Source organism: Serinus canaria, chromosome 12, assembly GCF_022539315.1.
Source record: "Serinus canaria isolate serCan28SL12 chromosome 12, serCan2020, whole genome shotgun sequence".
Taxonomy (NCBI): domain Eukaryota; kingdom Metazoa; phylum Chordata; class Aves; order Passeriformes; family Fringillidae; genus Serinus; species Serinus canaria.
The window spans coordinates 9,106,172-9,121,463 of NC_066326.1; the positions used below are offsets into that span (position 1 = coordinate 9,106,172).

The window sequence follows — 15,292 nt, forward strand, 5'->3', positions numbered from 1 at the left end:
TTTGGTGGGGAGGTTGGGGGTTTTTTACAGTGTTGGACTGACATGCAATGAGCTGCTTTGCCTTAAAGCTGATAATGACAGTTCCCTCCTCCCCCAAGTAAACTTAGGACTAATTATCAGATAAGTAATCTATTAGCTCCTTCTGCATATAAGCAGCAGCTGTCACCTATCACCCACAGCCCTCCATCAGCATTTCCTAACTCTTTCCCCAAACAAGCTGCAGGCAAAATCCCATTTCTGTGGACAACTAGAACATGTCAGGGTGGACCGAGCTGAGACCTATCCCTGGAGATCAGCTTGTACGTGCATTTGCAAGGCTACACTCACACAGGTGAATGTGAGCGGCAGAGCAGCTGTTCCCACAGCACCGATGGCTCCCCAGGGCCACGAGGCCCATGCTGGACTCTGCGCCGGTGGCTCAGTGAGCCCTGACACAGCGGGCCTCGGCTGTCCCTGACACCTCCCCACGGCAGAGCCACGTCAGACGTCTGGGCGCGGGGAATGCGGCGGAACCATTGGCTGTGTGCGGGGAGCCGGGTGAGTCACGGCGGCACCGGGGCGCAGCCGCCGGCCGTGCTGGGGAAGCCCGGGCTCCACCTTCCCTGCTGACCGCAGCGCTTTGTACGGCCGCGAGAGACATCGCCGATAAACGCGGACTTCCTCGGGTCGGATGGCGGCCGGAGGTGAAATGGGATCAGCTCCTCGTTATGTAAATAGCCTCAGTAACACAGATGAGCCTAAAGGAGCTATTATTCTACACAGCTCGAGAGAACCCCCCACAACACAGAGAGAAGCTGCATTTCTGCACGCAGCAAAGGTAGCTCCAAAACCGAAGAAAAATGGTGACAACAACCTTCTCTGCACGTTAAACTTTAAGGGCAGCCTTGAATACTTTCCACTGCCTTTCCCTGGCTCCGGCAGCAGAGAAAAGCCAGCCTGCTGTCACATGCTCCCCGGCATCTCGGGGCTCTGCCAGCAAACCCTCCTGGGCTAGAGAGAGGCTGTGAGCCAAGTTTTCCTGTGGGTAGTGAATTTCTCACAGGGAACTGCCTTTGGACACCACAGTCCAGCCATTGTTTAATACACAAAACCCCAGAAAGACAAAATCACACTCTCACTATAAGGGCAAATATAGAGTCAGAGTTAAAAAGTTTAAATGTTACATGCTAGGTTGCCTTTTTCCGTCTTAAAAGGCAGGCCACTTCTCTTGGTACAAGGAAATACTTTCCTTCTTCAGCATACATCCCTATGGAAAATCTTTCAGAGAGTATGACAGGCATACAGTGAATTACAGAAGTAGCATAAGGATTTCTAAGTGGTCTATGGCAATTCCCTGTTATGCCCCAAAGCAATGGTCTCACAGGGAGGAAGGAGATGAAAAAGGAAATAGGCCGGACTAAGCTCACAAGCAGTTTCAACCCAAGACGGCCCAGTGTCCTTGAGTGTGTTTTCTGGGGAAAAAAAAAAAAAAAAAAGAAAAATAAAAGGACCTTCCAGAAGTGTCTTATTTACCCTTTCTTGTGCTTGTGACAAGAGTTGTGATTTCTACACTGCCACAAGATGAGACAAACTGCTCCTAAAATACAGCTAAGAGCTACAGACATCAATCCCTCCTTCAACCGAGTCACGTAAAACTCTAGCACAAGGTTAAAAGCAATAATACAAGTTTCTCAGCGTCTGAAGCATCCTTCCCTTTAAGGAACATGGACAACTCTTCCTCTCCCACACCCAGTAATCTTTCTAAATACTTGTTTAGATGTTTTTCCCTCTATTGATCTCATGTCTTTGCCAATGACTGTACCCAGCTGGCAGCAGCCTGACAGTTCATGATGAATTCCAGCCTCCCGCCTGCCTGTGACTCAGCAGAACTAGAGGATTTCAGGTGCAGCTTCTGGACTAGAGAGTCACAGGATACCTGGGCAGTCCAGGAGTAACTGGGACAAGTTTTCACCCAGTTCTCATAGGTGTCCCAGTTACTCCTCTTTCTATCAATACTGTACAAATGCTGCTGCACTGAAATGTTCTGAACTCCCGTTTTTGGGAAGGAGATTACTGGAGAAACATGAAATGGCAAACCGGAAGGTTAAACAAGGCAAATTCCAGTTCACTTTTATGTTGACACAGCAACACTTGCCCAACTATCACCCATGTTCATATTTTACTGTTTGGTGCTGCTATTTTATGTGTACTTTCAACTGTGACAATTCAAAACGAATTGCGGAGACCAACTTCAAGTGCTGTCCAAGACCACATCACCTTCAGGCTACGTTACAGTCTGGACTCCATGACACTTGGCCTGCTAACATGCAAAACATCAGCCTGACAGAAAACTCTGGGGGTGAGATCTAGATGTTCACCTACCAAACTGGCCAATTTCCTGTATATTCAATCCCCAAGGTCCTTCCTACCTCTACCCCCAAAAATACAGCTGAAGGAGAAAAAAACCAGAAGTCACGACCAGTTCTCTCTGCTGCCACTGGAAGTTTTACAAAATTCAAAGTCTTAATTAAAATTTAATGAGCTTCAGACCACAGCACAAATCTGCCTGCCTTACAACACAATTCTTCTTGAAATCAAATGGAAATGGGAATTTTGATGGCCTAACAGGTAGATAATATTTAGCTAGTTTTGAAAGTGCAGATTTAAAGATATTTTTCCCCCACATCTGGCACCTACACATCAGCCTCCTTAACCAGTCATACCGGTATAAAGATACTTGGTCTTCCCCAACATCATCTCAACAGCCCAGATGAGCATCCACCCACACAGCCACCCCAGCTGGGATCCCCAGTTCTCTCTCAGCACAGGTCACATGCCAAGGGACTGACCCACTGTGAGTGGCTGCCTTGGCTACACTGTGAATGTATGCTATTCAGTCATTTCAGGTAACATCCTGTATTGACAGAAAGGACTATAATAAATCTAAGCTGGCCAAGCGAAGGTTAAGCAACACTTGCTGCTGAAACAGTGAATTTAATTTTCAGAACGCTGTTTAGGATGCAATGGCTGCAGCACTGCATTGGCTCACTTCCACAGCCAGTGCCATCCATGTACAAATAAAGCAGATGCAGAAAATTTACTGCTGGAAACTCACTTTATTGTGGTGTTAGAAGTCTGTACTAACAGGGACTATCAAGCATGGTGAGTCAAAGAGCTCACCAGAGCTTCCTCCTTCAAGATGTGGTTGTACCTGTCTTCACTCATGTCCCAGTCATACGGACACCTCTGGACACCCATGGTGTGAAACAGCTGGTGACAGACTCTACAAAGTATTTGTGAGCATCATGAAAAATTCACCTGCAGAGAAAAAACCCTGGGCACAGCCTCACAGATTGCATGTGCTACCTAAATTCAGACTCCATCACCCTTTGGTGCTGCTCAGGTGATGCTGTACAATGTCGGGGGGACAGAACATGTCCCTTGCACCCTCCCATGGTCACAGATTCAAGGGCAAAGCAGTTACCGAGCAGGGGGAGGACAGAGATTCATCCTGTTCCTCTGCAGGGTCAGTGCACATCTGTGAGTCTGTGTCCACAGAGAGCCTGAAATATTTTACCATTGTGCATCCAGGGTCTCATGCATGGCCAAGAAAGATAAAAAGGTAACACTGGTACAACCATATCATGGAAAAACTGACAAAAGCTTTTTCAACATGTGAGCCAGGGCAGGGAGAACAGGGAAACCACCTCTATGTGCAATGATGGCAACCACTTCTTGTTTGCAGATAGTAAAGGACAGACAAGAGCTTCCTTTACCTCTCCCCACACTCCCCAACAACTCCAGTTATTGAAGTCCCAAACTGGAAACAGATTCCAGACTTATGACAATCCAGAATTACTAGTGTCTGAACAATAACCACCATCATCTTCTCTATGCTCAGCAATGGGCCTCTAAGTCACATACGAAGGATGAGCTCTGCGTATAATGAGTTGCCCATTTTTTAAGCTCCCACGCCACTACCAGTCATATCAAATTCAAAGCACTTTCTTCTCCTGCACCTCATACTACTACAGGCCAGTCCAGAGCTGGTGGAAAACCGGTAATAGCAGCTCTGCCATGCAGCCTTCTTTGGCATCCTCTCAGCCAGCCTCATTTGGGACAGAAACGGCAAGGTCTGATGAGTTCATACTTACACTGTCATCTGCACCAGTGGCAAATCACTTGGCATGTGGAGCAGTGTAACAAGTGTTAGCATCTTTCTTAGATCTTCTTCATTCATCTTTTCCCCTGGAAATTTCAGAATAATCAAAATCTATGGGACATCTAATGTAAACAGGAACAGCTTCCATTACCATGCTGAAATAGTCCTCTCATCAGCCAGTGCCACTCAAATATGTGCACAGTCCACCTGAGTCCAATCAAGCACTCCCTGTACATGCACAAACCTCCTGTCAAGGTCAGATTCTTGACAGAAGGGAAAGCACCTTTAGAGCAAACAGAAACAGAACAAGGTTTTCTGTATTTAACAGTTACGTCAAAAATGCACCAAATTCCCTGAATTTCAGACATGTTGTTCTATAAGGACATCTACACACACACAGGGGCAGAGCAGATAAATCCTTAAATCATTTAGCTCCAACTAACTGTGAAGCAGATTGCCAAAAGTACTTGAATTGCACCTCAGTCTACCAATAGGAATGCTTAGCTCTGCTCTGAAAACAATCTGGGTTCACTAAGCAAGGAAACAACTGTGCCAGTTTCAAAGAATGGAATATTGATACAAGTATTCACTATTATCATTAGATCCATACATCATCTGCTAGTGGACTGACAAAGCAAAACAGCAATTCTATTCCACGGGGTCTGGGAGAACTCAGTCCTAGTCTACAACAGAAAGGATCAAAGTAACAGGCAACACTGGAATTCATTACTAACTATGCATACCATGATAACCAAATTATTGACAAGTATATCGCCATGGCTAAAGATTTATTTGTCTTAGGCCTTTCTCAAAACTGTCCCCTGCTTTATAGGTATGCAATCATATGCAAAAAGAAATGCTTGTATGCATATTTGGTTCAGAGTTCATTTTGCTCTCTGGGATCTAGAAAACCTTGTAAAAACACTGACAAGCTCTTAGAACAAGAATAACAACATTTTAAAATTGTAAAATGTCAAAAAGCAACAACCCAGTGAGAGCTGTTCCTGCTCATCACACTCACAAGAGCTGGAGTCAAAGATCAGGGAATGGCAAGACTACTGCTTTTAGAATATGGGTGATTTTAAATGCTTTTGGTATCCATGGGCCTATGCATCAGCCAAGTTGTTCCCTACAAGATATGAAATCATATTAACAATTCCCATTATTCTTGAAGTGCTCTATGAAAGCACTACACACTACCTCAACACATGTTTATGAATACACATACTTAGCCAACGTCAGCAGGATAAAGTTGTTCAGTGAAGGCTATGTAAGCCATTATTAAAACTGAGGTACAAGCAAGTTAAACTGATTTTGATAAAATTTGGAAACAGATGGAAAGTAAGAAAATTTAATTAAAAAATTAAACCAGGTTTAAGCCATTTTAATTTTCACAATATCCATGCACATGATTCCATCATTTTATCTCATAAAGAAAACATCCATTTTAGTTAAACTCCTCTGTGAACTACACCTTAAGGGACTGCAAATAATGAGAGAGCAGCTGATAGAAATTAAACCAAGCAGAGAAATTACAAAATGCATAGTCAAGTACTCTTAGCAACTGATCCAAGACTGCAGAAATTACTTTGAAAAGCAAAAAGAATAACCTCAAAACTTTGCTGCTGCTTCAGCAGTCAAGATATTATGCAAACCAAAACAAAAAATTCTGGTTTTCTTTTGAAATCATTAAAGATTTCAGATACTATGATAAAAAATAGAAGAGAAATTTAGTAAGAGGTAAAAAAAAGGGCAGGTAACACTTTGCCTCCAGAAATACCTTCTCCTGGACAATTCAATCACATTCTTGACCATCCAATATGCTCCAGAGGTAAAGATGCCAGAGAAGGGTTTGTTTGGACTTTCTTAAAACATCCAATTTGCATCACAGAACCTCACTGTAAAGTTTAATTTCTATTGATTGTTAATTTGTTGAAGAGTCATTCATAAATATAATTCCATAAAAATGCCATATTAGAAAGCAGAAGCAAATTACAGAGTAGCAGTAATTCATGGCAGACCAAATTATTCTGAGGTATGTTTATATAGAGGCGGCAGGCACATGCCAGGGAACTTTGCCTGCACCCCACACTGACGAGAAGGGACCTGGCAGCATCTGCATGGTCTGCACACACAGAGTGTTGAGCAGGTGACGCAGACAGTCATTTAAAGGAATGACAGCAATGCAATGCAAAAAGGACTATCCCAACCAAGAACGTCATATTAAAGCCCATATAACTTTAAAGGTCATAAACAGAGGAAGTCTTCAAGAAAATATCACAACATTATGAAAATCTGAAATCATCAAAATAAAATTAAATGAATAACAGAAATAGTGGAGAAGTTCAGAAAAATCCCAGACTCAAAAAGAACCCCTTTCTATGCTAAAAACATTACTTTACAGTGGCTCTATCTCACAGCATTCCAAGTTGCTGGTGAAGGTGACAAATTCTTCTAATAATGAAGCATTTAAAATTATATTGTTAAATTTAGTACATTTTATTGTATTTATTACTTTTTTTTTTTTTGCAAATACTCTTCTCTACTGTTTTCTGGAAAATATATAGTAATACAAAAGAAAAAAAGGAATACACATAAGGCACCACAGATTAAGACACAAAAATTACTGAAGTACATGGAATGGAAAGAGGAAAGATATCCCTTTTCTTCCAGTTCCACAAACTTTTGATTTTGTAACAGTCATGGGGCAAAACTATTCTGCAATGCAGGGAACACATCCTAATTGCTATGCTGGACCTATACTGAGAGGTTGCTGCTCTCTTTTCCCATGAGGTGAAGGAGAACAGTCAAATGCCTGTATGTCACAAAAATGCAAACAAAAAGGTTCAGAACAGATACTCTGAGATTAACAGTTTGACAACCAACCTCCAGTGAATCCAGCTGTGGCAGCTGATGTTACTGCTGCGACCGTCTCCTCTAAGTCTTTGCCAAAACAGGTGGCAGGAAGGAAATACTGCCATGTCTCATCAATTGCAGTTGATGCCAAGAAGGCTGGACTAAAAGCAGAAACAGGTAAAATACATATTCCCATTTAGACACTGTTCTAGGGGCAATAAACTTCTTCAATGGGGCTGATAACTAGGAACAGCAATATTGGAAACACCACTGCTCAGTCCACCACACCTTGTCCATATATATCCCTATGTTTTCAGGTTTTAAGAGACCTGCCTACACCAGAAAACGGTTATAGATCAAGTAAGACTCAAGATTAATTTAAATAATGTAAACAACATTGTTTCAATCTTAGCAGACCAAAGTGCTTCTTTGTTCTAAATTTTGTTGCTTGTGTATGCAATAGTAGTCACATGAATGGTTTAATCCATGCAACTATTAAACTTTCCTATGTAGACAAACCTTAAATTTAAAAGCTTGTCAGACAACCCCCCACAAAAAGAAAAAAAACCTTTAGACCCTGAAATTGCGTTTTGAAGGTATTTCAGAGAGAAAAGCCTGTACCACATGCAAGGTCAAAGGGAAACTCAGCAATAAAGCGCAATAACTAGGATCAAATCCAAAGCCAGAGAATTACAGTTCCCATGAGAATTCGGACAGTCCAGAGTCACGGGAAGTCGCTGAATATAGAAGGGGAATCAGCAGGATTTACTGGCACAGAGCAGTATCCCGAACTTACAACCAATGGAAGGCTAACCACTAACAAGTTGCCAGGAGTAGGACTGCAACCTCTAGTCCCAGTATCGGAAAAAAGATTTCTACATAATCCCACTAAATACTCTCTGCCTGTGCCTCGAGGTCTCGCTGTATGTCCTTTATACATCTATTTAGGGCCTCCACGTGACAAGGCTGCCTGCCCGGCCACTCCCCGCCGGGGCAAACAACCCAGCTTCACAGGAGACTCCGGCAGAGCTTCCAAGGCAGACGTTGCATCAGCCAGGTGTGCAGGAAGCGGTGGAGAAAAAGCAGCTGTTGACGAGGGGGCTGTCGGACGGAGGCCGCTTCAGGAATCTCAAGGAAAGGACGACAGGAAGGAGAGAGACGCTCCTCACACAGAACAAGCTTCATCGGCTTCAGAAAGCCTTTGTGCTGGGGCTCCGGACCTGGCCTTTCTCCCAGAGATGATGCAACGCTAAGGAACAAGGTCTGTGCCAGAGAAAACTATTCACAGGCTATGCAGATGGCAAGGCAGCCAAAGGCTCTGGGATCAAAACATGCCAGAGTCCCCCAGGCCCAGCAAGCCCCCCCAGGCCTTCCTTCGTGCCCCCAGGATTCTCCATTTCGAACTGCAGCCTCGCTCCTAGCACGACCCCAGCTAAGGCAGAATGAAGAACTTTGCAATAGAGAGAAAGAAGAAAAAAAATAAGAAAAAAAAAGAAGAAAAAAAAAAAAGGGTGTTTTAAAGTCCTGCAAAAATCACAGCCCGTTCTCTGATCTGTTGGGAGGGAAGAGATGGGGAAGAGACTGAGCTCAAAGCCTCCAATCTCCCACACAGGGATCCTCCCATCACCACAGCTTGCCAGCGCACGCCTGAGCTCCCCAAACACGTAGGGCAGCTCTGCGCTCGCCGGCAGCCTCGGCCTGCTCTCACACATCAGGAAACCACGCAGGGACTGCCCCGGCAGCCATGGCAACATCACACAGCGTGGCAATTATGGAGCCGCAGCTCCCACGCGAAGGTTCAGCCCTGCTTCCCATTACAGGACTCATTTTGACCCTTCGCCCCTGCCCAAACCGAGTGCCATTCCAGCTCCAACCAGGCCTCTGTGGTTTGTGACTGGCAAGTTTTGCAGCCTTGCACCTGGGCTCGAAATCATGCAAATACATTTTTCTCTGCATTGTAAGGAAGTTACTCCAGGCTTGTGTAATCATCTTGAGCTGCTTTCCACAGACACCAGTCTGTCTGATGGGCCTCGAGTGAGAAACCAGGTGACAAAAACACCTGCAACCTGTATTGCACATGGCAAGAGTCAGGTCCATAACTGAGCTACATAATCACTGTTATGCATTAAAATCCAGCGCATTTTACATGATTTTGGCAATATTGCCTGTTGAGACACTTTTCAAGGCTCAGCCCACTGTACTGTCCCACCACATCCCCTTCTCAGGGACATCTTTCTAGGAGACATCACCAACTGTAGCACTTGCCCAGGACCTGGTGCCCAGTTGCACTCATGGTCATGTAAGATGGTTCTGGGACCCCTAGCAAATTCACATATTTCTGGCAGATGTGCTTTTCCCAGCCCAAAACCTGTTAGAGAGCAGACTAAGTCAGTAGGACAGTGGTGGGGAGCACTCATGAGGCCCAAAGGTAGCATCAGCCAATAACCCTTAGCTCCTTTTCTGGGGCTTCCACCCACTCAGTGATGTTGAACACGTCCAAGAGATGTTCTTTATCATGTCTCACTTTTCTGGATGAGTTGCATCTTACATTATATGGTATTTTGGCACTGGTAAGATATGCACTGGTCCCAAAATGCAGGTACTGCTGACTCGGCATGCCCCAGCTCTGCATGTTATATCCTCCATGTAGAGAGGATGTTCATCCAGTAGTCAGATTTACAGAATAAGACAGTAGCCAGCAATATATTGGCCCAACCAGATTTAAAGAATATAAATTTTTTAAAGTTGTTTTGGTTTTTTCATAAAACAATATAATCACAGACTTGCTCTTACAATCACAGAGAAAAAGATGTAATGCTTATTCAGGAAACTCCCAAATACCTACTTCCTAACTGCTGGCAAGAAATGCAAAGCTTGGTGAGACAGTGCTGAGAGCCACAATCACTTTTTTGAATAGCCCATTTTTTTATTAACAAGATAAAAAGCAGTTAATCCAGTTGAACGCATTTTCAGAGTAAATGTAGATGACCAGAAATTAGCAGTAAAACACCTGCAACCAGTGACTGAAAAAAGACAAAAATCACTTAAACCTGATTTATTTCTGATGAATTGCACATAAATTAGTAATTTCTTCCTTTGAGAAGAGCACAGCACACCATCAACCATCTTAACTGCTTGTGGGTGGTAACACAGGAGCGTTGACATCAAACAGTTGGCCAAGAGTGCTCACACAGAGCTCACACGAAAGCGATGCTGAGTGAGTGGTTCTGTAACACATCCTTGTAATACTATCTGCTACCTCCATCTTTTTTGAAGGTTGAATTACGAGCAGAGTAATACATTCAGGGTATTTTTCATGATTATCATAAATGCAACTAAGCACATGTATGTACAACCACAGGATGAAACAAAGAGGTTGAAATGCAAAAAGTTGCTCAGGCTGAACAGACTGAGCCTTCTCCAGCAGGTCCTCTCCCTCAGCCTCGTGATGCTGTGGAGAGGGGGACAGTGACACATCCGAGAGGGAAGGCAAGGAAGAGGGCGATTTCCCTACTCTTAAACTGAGCCCTTACAACCTCTTTTGTGTGCAGCTGTGACTTTTTCTTGCAACCTGCTCCTGCAGGTTAAGGCAGACAGGGCTGTCTGGACAAGGTGAGTAGCAGGGGTTGCTGCACTTGATCTCAAAGCTGGAGGTCTTTGCTTTGTGCTGCGCAGTGCCCCAACACGTTCCTGCAGTTTGCTAGCCCTAAGCAAGGAAACTTCCAGCTGCCAGACAACTTCTTTCCCACCTCAGAAACAGCACAATTTATGTGACAAATTGATAGAAAATGTTCAGAAAATGTTCAGCTGCCTTTTCTTCCATAGGACATAGAAGCAGTTTCTTACTGCACAGCTGCAGAGGTGACAGCAATGGGGCTCCTCCCTGACTGGACCTGGAGGAGGAAGAGAGGAGAGGCAGGAATGCAGCCACACAGGAGAAAAGAGCAGCCCGGGTAGCTCAAGGTCCTCCTCTGCACAGGCAAGGACAAGCATGCACTCAGGCAGAACCAACCGGGAGAGCTCCACCTGCACAAAGCAGCCGATTTTGAGAGCTACCAGAAGGGAATTTAAGAGCTCTGCATGTCTGCAAAGGCATCTGGAACAAGGTAATCTATGGAAATACAGAAACTTGGCAGCCGTCAAGGGAGTGGTGGAATGCACAACTGCAAATAAAAAGTAGAAGCATGATCTGGAGCCATTACCAAACTGAGTCACTCAATTCCCCAGGTGAATTTACAATGCGATGGACAAGTAGAATTGCTAAAGTACTCTCATTTGGACAGCATGAAAACCAGCAAACAAGTGCCATCAGAACACCACTTCTTACAATTATTTGTTTCAAACACAAATAAACTTTCTGAACAAGTCCAGTTAACTTGAGAGCTAGAGAATATCCTACATTCATTTAAGAATGAAACCTACCAGGAGAGTTTGTGCTTACTCTCAGAAGAATTATAATCATATTGCCATTGTGTAATTTTTTTCATACTGTTTCTAAAAAAGGATGAAAAAGATTTACAGACTTCTGCTGCAGCCAACCGGAATGCAGGAATGCTCATCTGAATACCGTGAGTGTACACAGTTACATCAGGGCTTCTCTGTAGGGGCTTTCAGAAAGCCTTAACCATATCTTAAACATCTGAAGAAACACAGTATGGGAAAGAGCTGCGTTCCAATGATGCAGACCACAAAGCATTAATTTCAGAGTTCCCTTCACATCTCATGTGTGTTGTGCAAGGCAGTATTCTAGCACCAGCTTAACTATTTCTTCTCTAAATTCATCTTAATTTCATGATCTTGGCTGTGACTGCAAGTTCATGTACCTGAACTCACACTAACTGATCATGGCACAAAATCTCCAAAGATTCTTAAACTCTAGTGTCAGGAAAGGCGTATTATCATAATTTTAAAAAATAAATTGCAATGCATTTTCTCCAAAAACAACTAAGTTGGGCCTTTCGTAAAAGACTAAGATGAATGTTTGCTCCTTTCCCCTTGCCTGTAAACAAATCTGATTTTTAACTACTATCATTGCTAAGAAACTGTACTTCAAAATTGAATTTGTCTAACCTCAGCTGATATTGCTATGTCTTTGTCAGCAAATCTCACAAGTCCTTTTACAGAAAGATCAAGTCCTCTCTCAATTGTCTTTTCAATAAGCTGAGTAAGTTGAGCTCCTTTAAACCTCACATCATGAGGCTTATTTTCCAGTCCCTGGATCATTTCTGCAGCTGTCCTTTGAATTGTCTCCAAATACACTGGCATTCTTCTTGAAGCATGGAAACCAAAATTCAATTCCAGTATCAGTCTCAACGCTGCTGTGTTTATAAGATTACTTATTTTGCTTCACATTCCTTTCCCCACTTTTTTTCCCCTCCTCTTCAGTATGTCCAGGAATCACATTAACCCTTTTAAATAAAATAATGGCCCAACGTAGAGGCAACAAGCTGTAAAGACCTTAAAGTCCTTTGAGCTACTGCTTTCCAAAACGCTGTTTCACAATTTTTAGGTGGATCTGCTGTTTTGCTAACAAATGCATGACCTTGCATCTGGATGGATTCATATATTTTTTTGAAATGTGGCAAAACAATTCAGAGATCCCTAAATATACTTTATTACCCACTAGCACCTCTCTAGTGATCAAGAATCATCAAATATTTTATGCTATTCAGATAAAAAGAATCTAAAGAACAGTGAATTAAAATCTGATTTCATCTCACAAACATCTAGAAAGCTAGGTATGTTCTTGCCAACTTCCAGTCTCAGCTATTTCAGGTCTCCACTATTAATGCAATTTCTCCAGCACAAAGATTTCCAGTATCAGAGCATAGCCTTCCTCTTCCTATCTTTTGCCCTCTCCACCTACAATAGGCATGTCCCCCAGACCTCCTACACCCAGTCTTGCACTCAGCCACTGAATAATCCAAATTTGAAGGGACCACAGAAAGTTAAATTGACTGAAACACTGTCTCCCTACCCCCAACACAGGGGCCAACCTGGATCAGTTGCTCAAGGCATTGCTCATTTCTTCTCCAGGGCCACCAAGTCTTTGCATAACTATGTATTTTAAGGCCAAAAATAACCTTCTGATGATCTGACTTTCCACCTAACAAAGAATGGAAAATCTCACCTAGTCATTTTTACACTTGGCATTGCAGCTTACATGAGAGCTAGGCCATGTTTGTCCAGCACAGCCTGAAAACCGGTATATGGATTTACCACAAAAATCATGCAATGCACTGCAGCCTTGAGGTCCCCAAGCAGCATCAACTCAAGCCATTAAGTCTTCACAGTGAGCACAGTGTACTTGTAGTTCTTATGAAAAAAACTGTAGAACTTTTTTTTTTAGAACTAAAACTACATCAAACACTTTCTCAGAAGCCTTTGAAGAATGTGAAGCACAGCTTCAAGTACCCCTCCTAAGGAGACCTTCCCCTGCATACATATGTGACTGAAGATGCAGCTTCCCAAGTTTCATGTAATGTGTATTAATGGGAAATGTATTGACAGAATTTTAAATGTCATCTTCCATGTCCACAGTCATAAGATTTATCAACACCTCTCTTTATCAATACATTTATTTAACAACACACTCAGCAGTGTTATTGTTGGTGTACAACATCAGTTTTCTTGACTACCTAAACAAGGCTGACCATCATCCCTTAAGTAGCACAGAATATCTCTCAACTCACCCATGCCAGTTCCTACAAAGCTTACAAGTTCCTGCTTGTTGCTAAGAAAAATCTCCCCCACCCCTCCAAAACCTCCATAATTATATAAACAAAGGACCTGTGTGGAAATACATTTATCCATATAAAAGCATTTCATAATAGCCAAGTTATCCCCTTTCCTTGAAGAACAGCTATGTGAAATCCAAGTGACTAAGAGCAGGGCTGCATGTAATGTAACAGCAGGAACTACTACACTGAAATTAGACACATTAGCCAAGATCCTGTGATCTTCTCACCTTACATTCTTCCTCAAACATCAATTTTTGGCCCTGTCAGAGATGAACAAAACCTTCAGTCTGATTCAGGAGTCACCCCTGTTCTCACGTTACGTTCTCTGCTCTCCTGTCTGGAATTATTAGTGCTGTATTCTCTGCCAACAGCAAGGAATCTCTTAGAGCTTGAAAAAAATGTGAAAGAGAATAAAATAAAAAAATCCCATCACATGAGTAAATGAGGCTTGACAGTATGATGGATGCTGCAGGTTCCCAAGTATGAAGGTACTCCTAAGATGATGCCTTGCGCCTGTTACAGCTTCACATCTTCACATAAGCATAAAAGGTTTGCCGCATTCAGGAGGGAGACGCTCAACTATTTAGACTGGATGCATTTTATATAAGACTGAAGATGACTAAGTCACAGCTGGACAGATTATGTTCTAGAAACAAGTTACTTGTTCCTCCCTGTACCTTAAACAACAGCATTTCCTCATCTGCATCTTTTCTCCTTTCTCTTTCAAACACAAGATGTTGAATTCTCACAAGAAAAAAAAAAAAGCCAGCCTGGAAATATTCAGGGCAATGTGCTTTAACTAAAAGGAATTTCACATGCACCACTCATAGGGCTAATTTGATTTTGTCATTATGGAAAAACTGAGAACTATCGAGACCTCAGCTGGGTAAGAGTTGGATACTAGAATGATCTAAACACAGAAGGAAAACAGCACAGACAGGAATTATCTTCCTGAGTAATGCAGATAGATTTTGTGCACCCAACATATCCAAACACAGTTTCCCAAAGTACTCTGAAGGCCCCTTTACACAGCTTATCAGTCCTGTGGCTACAAATCAATAGCAGCATTGTTCATAACCCAAACTACCTTGGAGCATTACAAAGCTATGAAAACAGGCAGGGAAAACACCCTGGCTCATACTACCATGCTTCCCCATCATCAGCTCACACAGATGTTTCCACCTGTATCCACTATGCAATGCACTCCCCACCACACCTACTAACAGCAGTATTCAAACCACTGACAGCTTTACTGAAAGAAACTCAAGATACATAGAGAAGGAACACAACACTACTGAACATGGACATGTAGGCAGAGGTGATAACTGGTGTGGGTGAGAGAGCCACCTAAAACTGAAATTTGCACCACTAGACCAAAAGCAAAAAACACCCCCAAACCAAATATGTTGTACCTCCACACTGCTTATAAGATGTCCTATGCAAGTCCTTTTTTGTGCCTTCATATTTTTATCAGTAAAATCAAAATACCTCTCCTGAGATGTCACATACAGTGCTTCTAGACATGAAAGCCAGGGCTGTATCTAGCTCTAAGCAG

The 15,292-nt window shown here is 42.9% G+C and overlaps 1 protein-coding gene across 1 annotated transcript in view; it reads right to left on the reverse strand.

Annotated features, from left to right (window-relative positions):
- The window catches only part of SETD5 (SET domain containing 5), a 64,038-nt gene that overhangs the window by 38,334 nt on the left and 10,412 nt on the right, over nt 1-15,292 (reverse strand). The gene's annotated exons all lie outside the window — the stretch shown is intronic.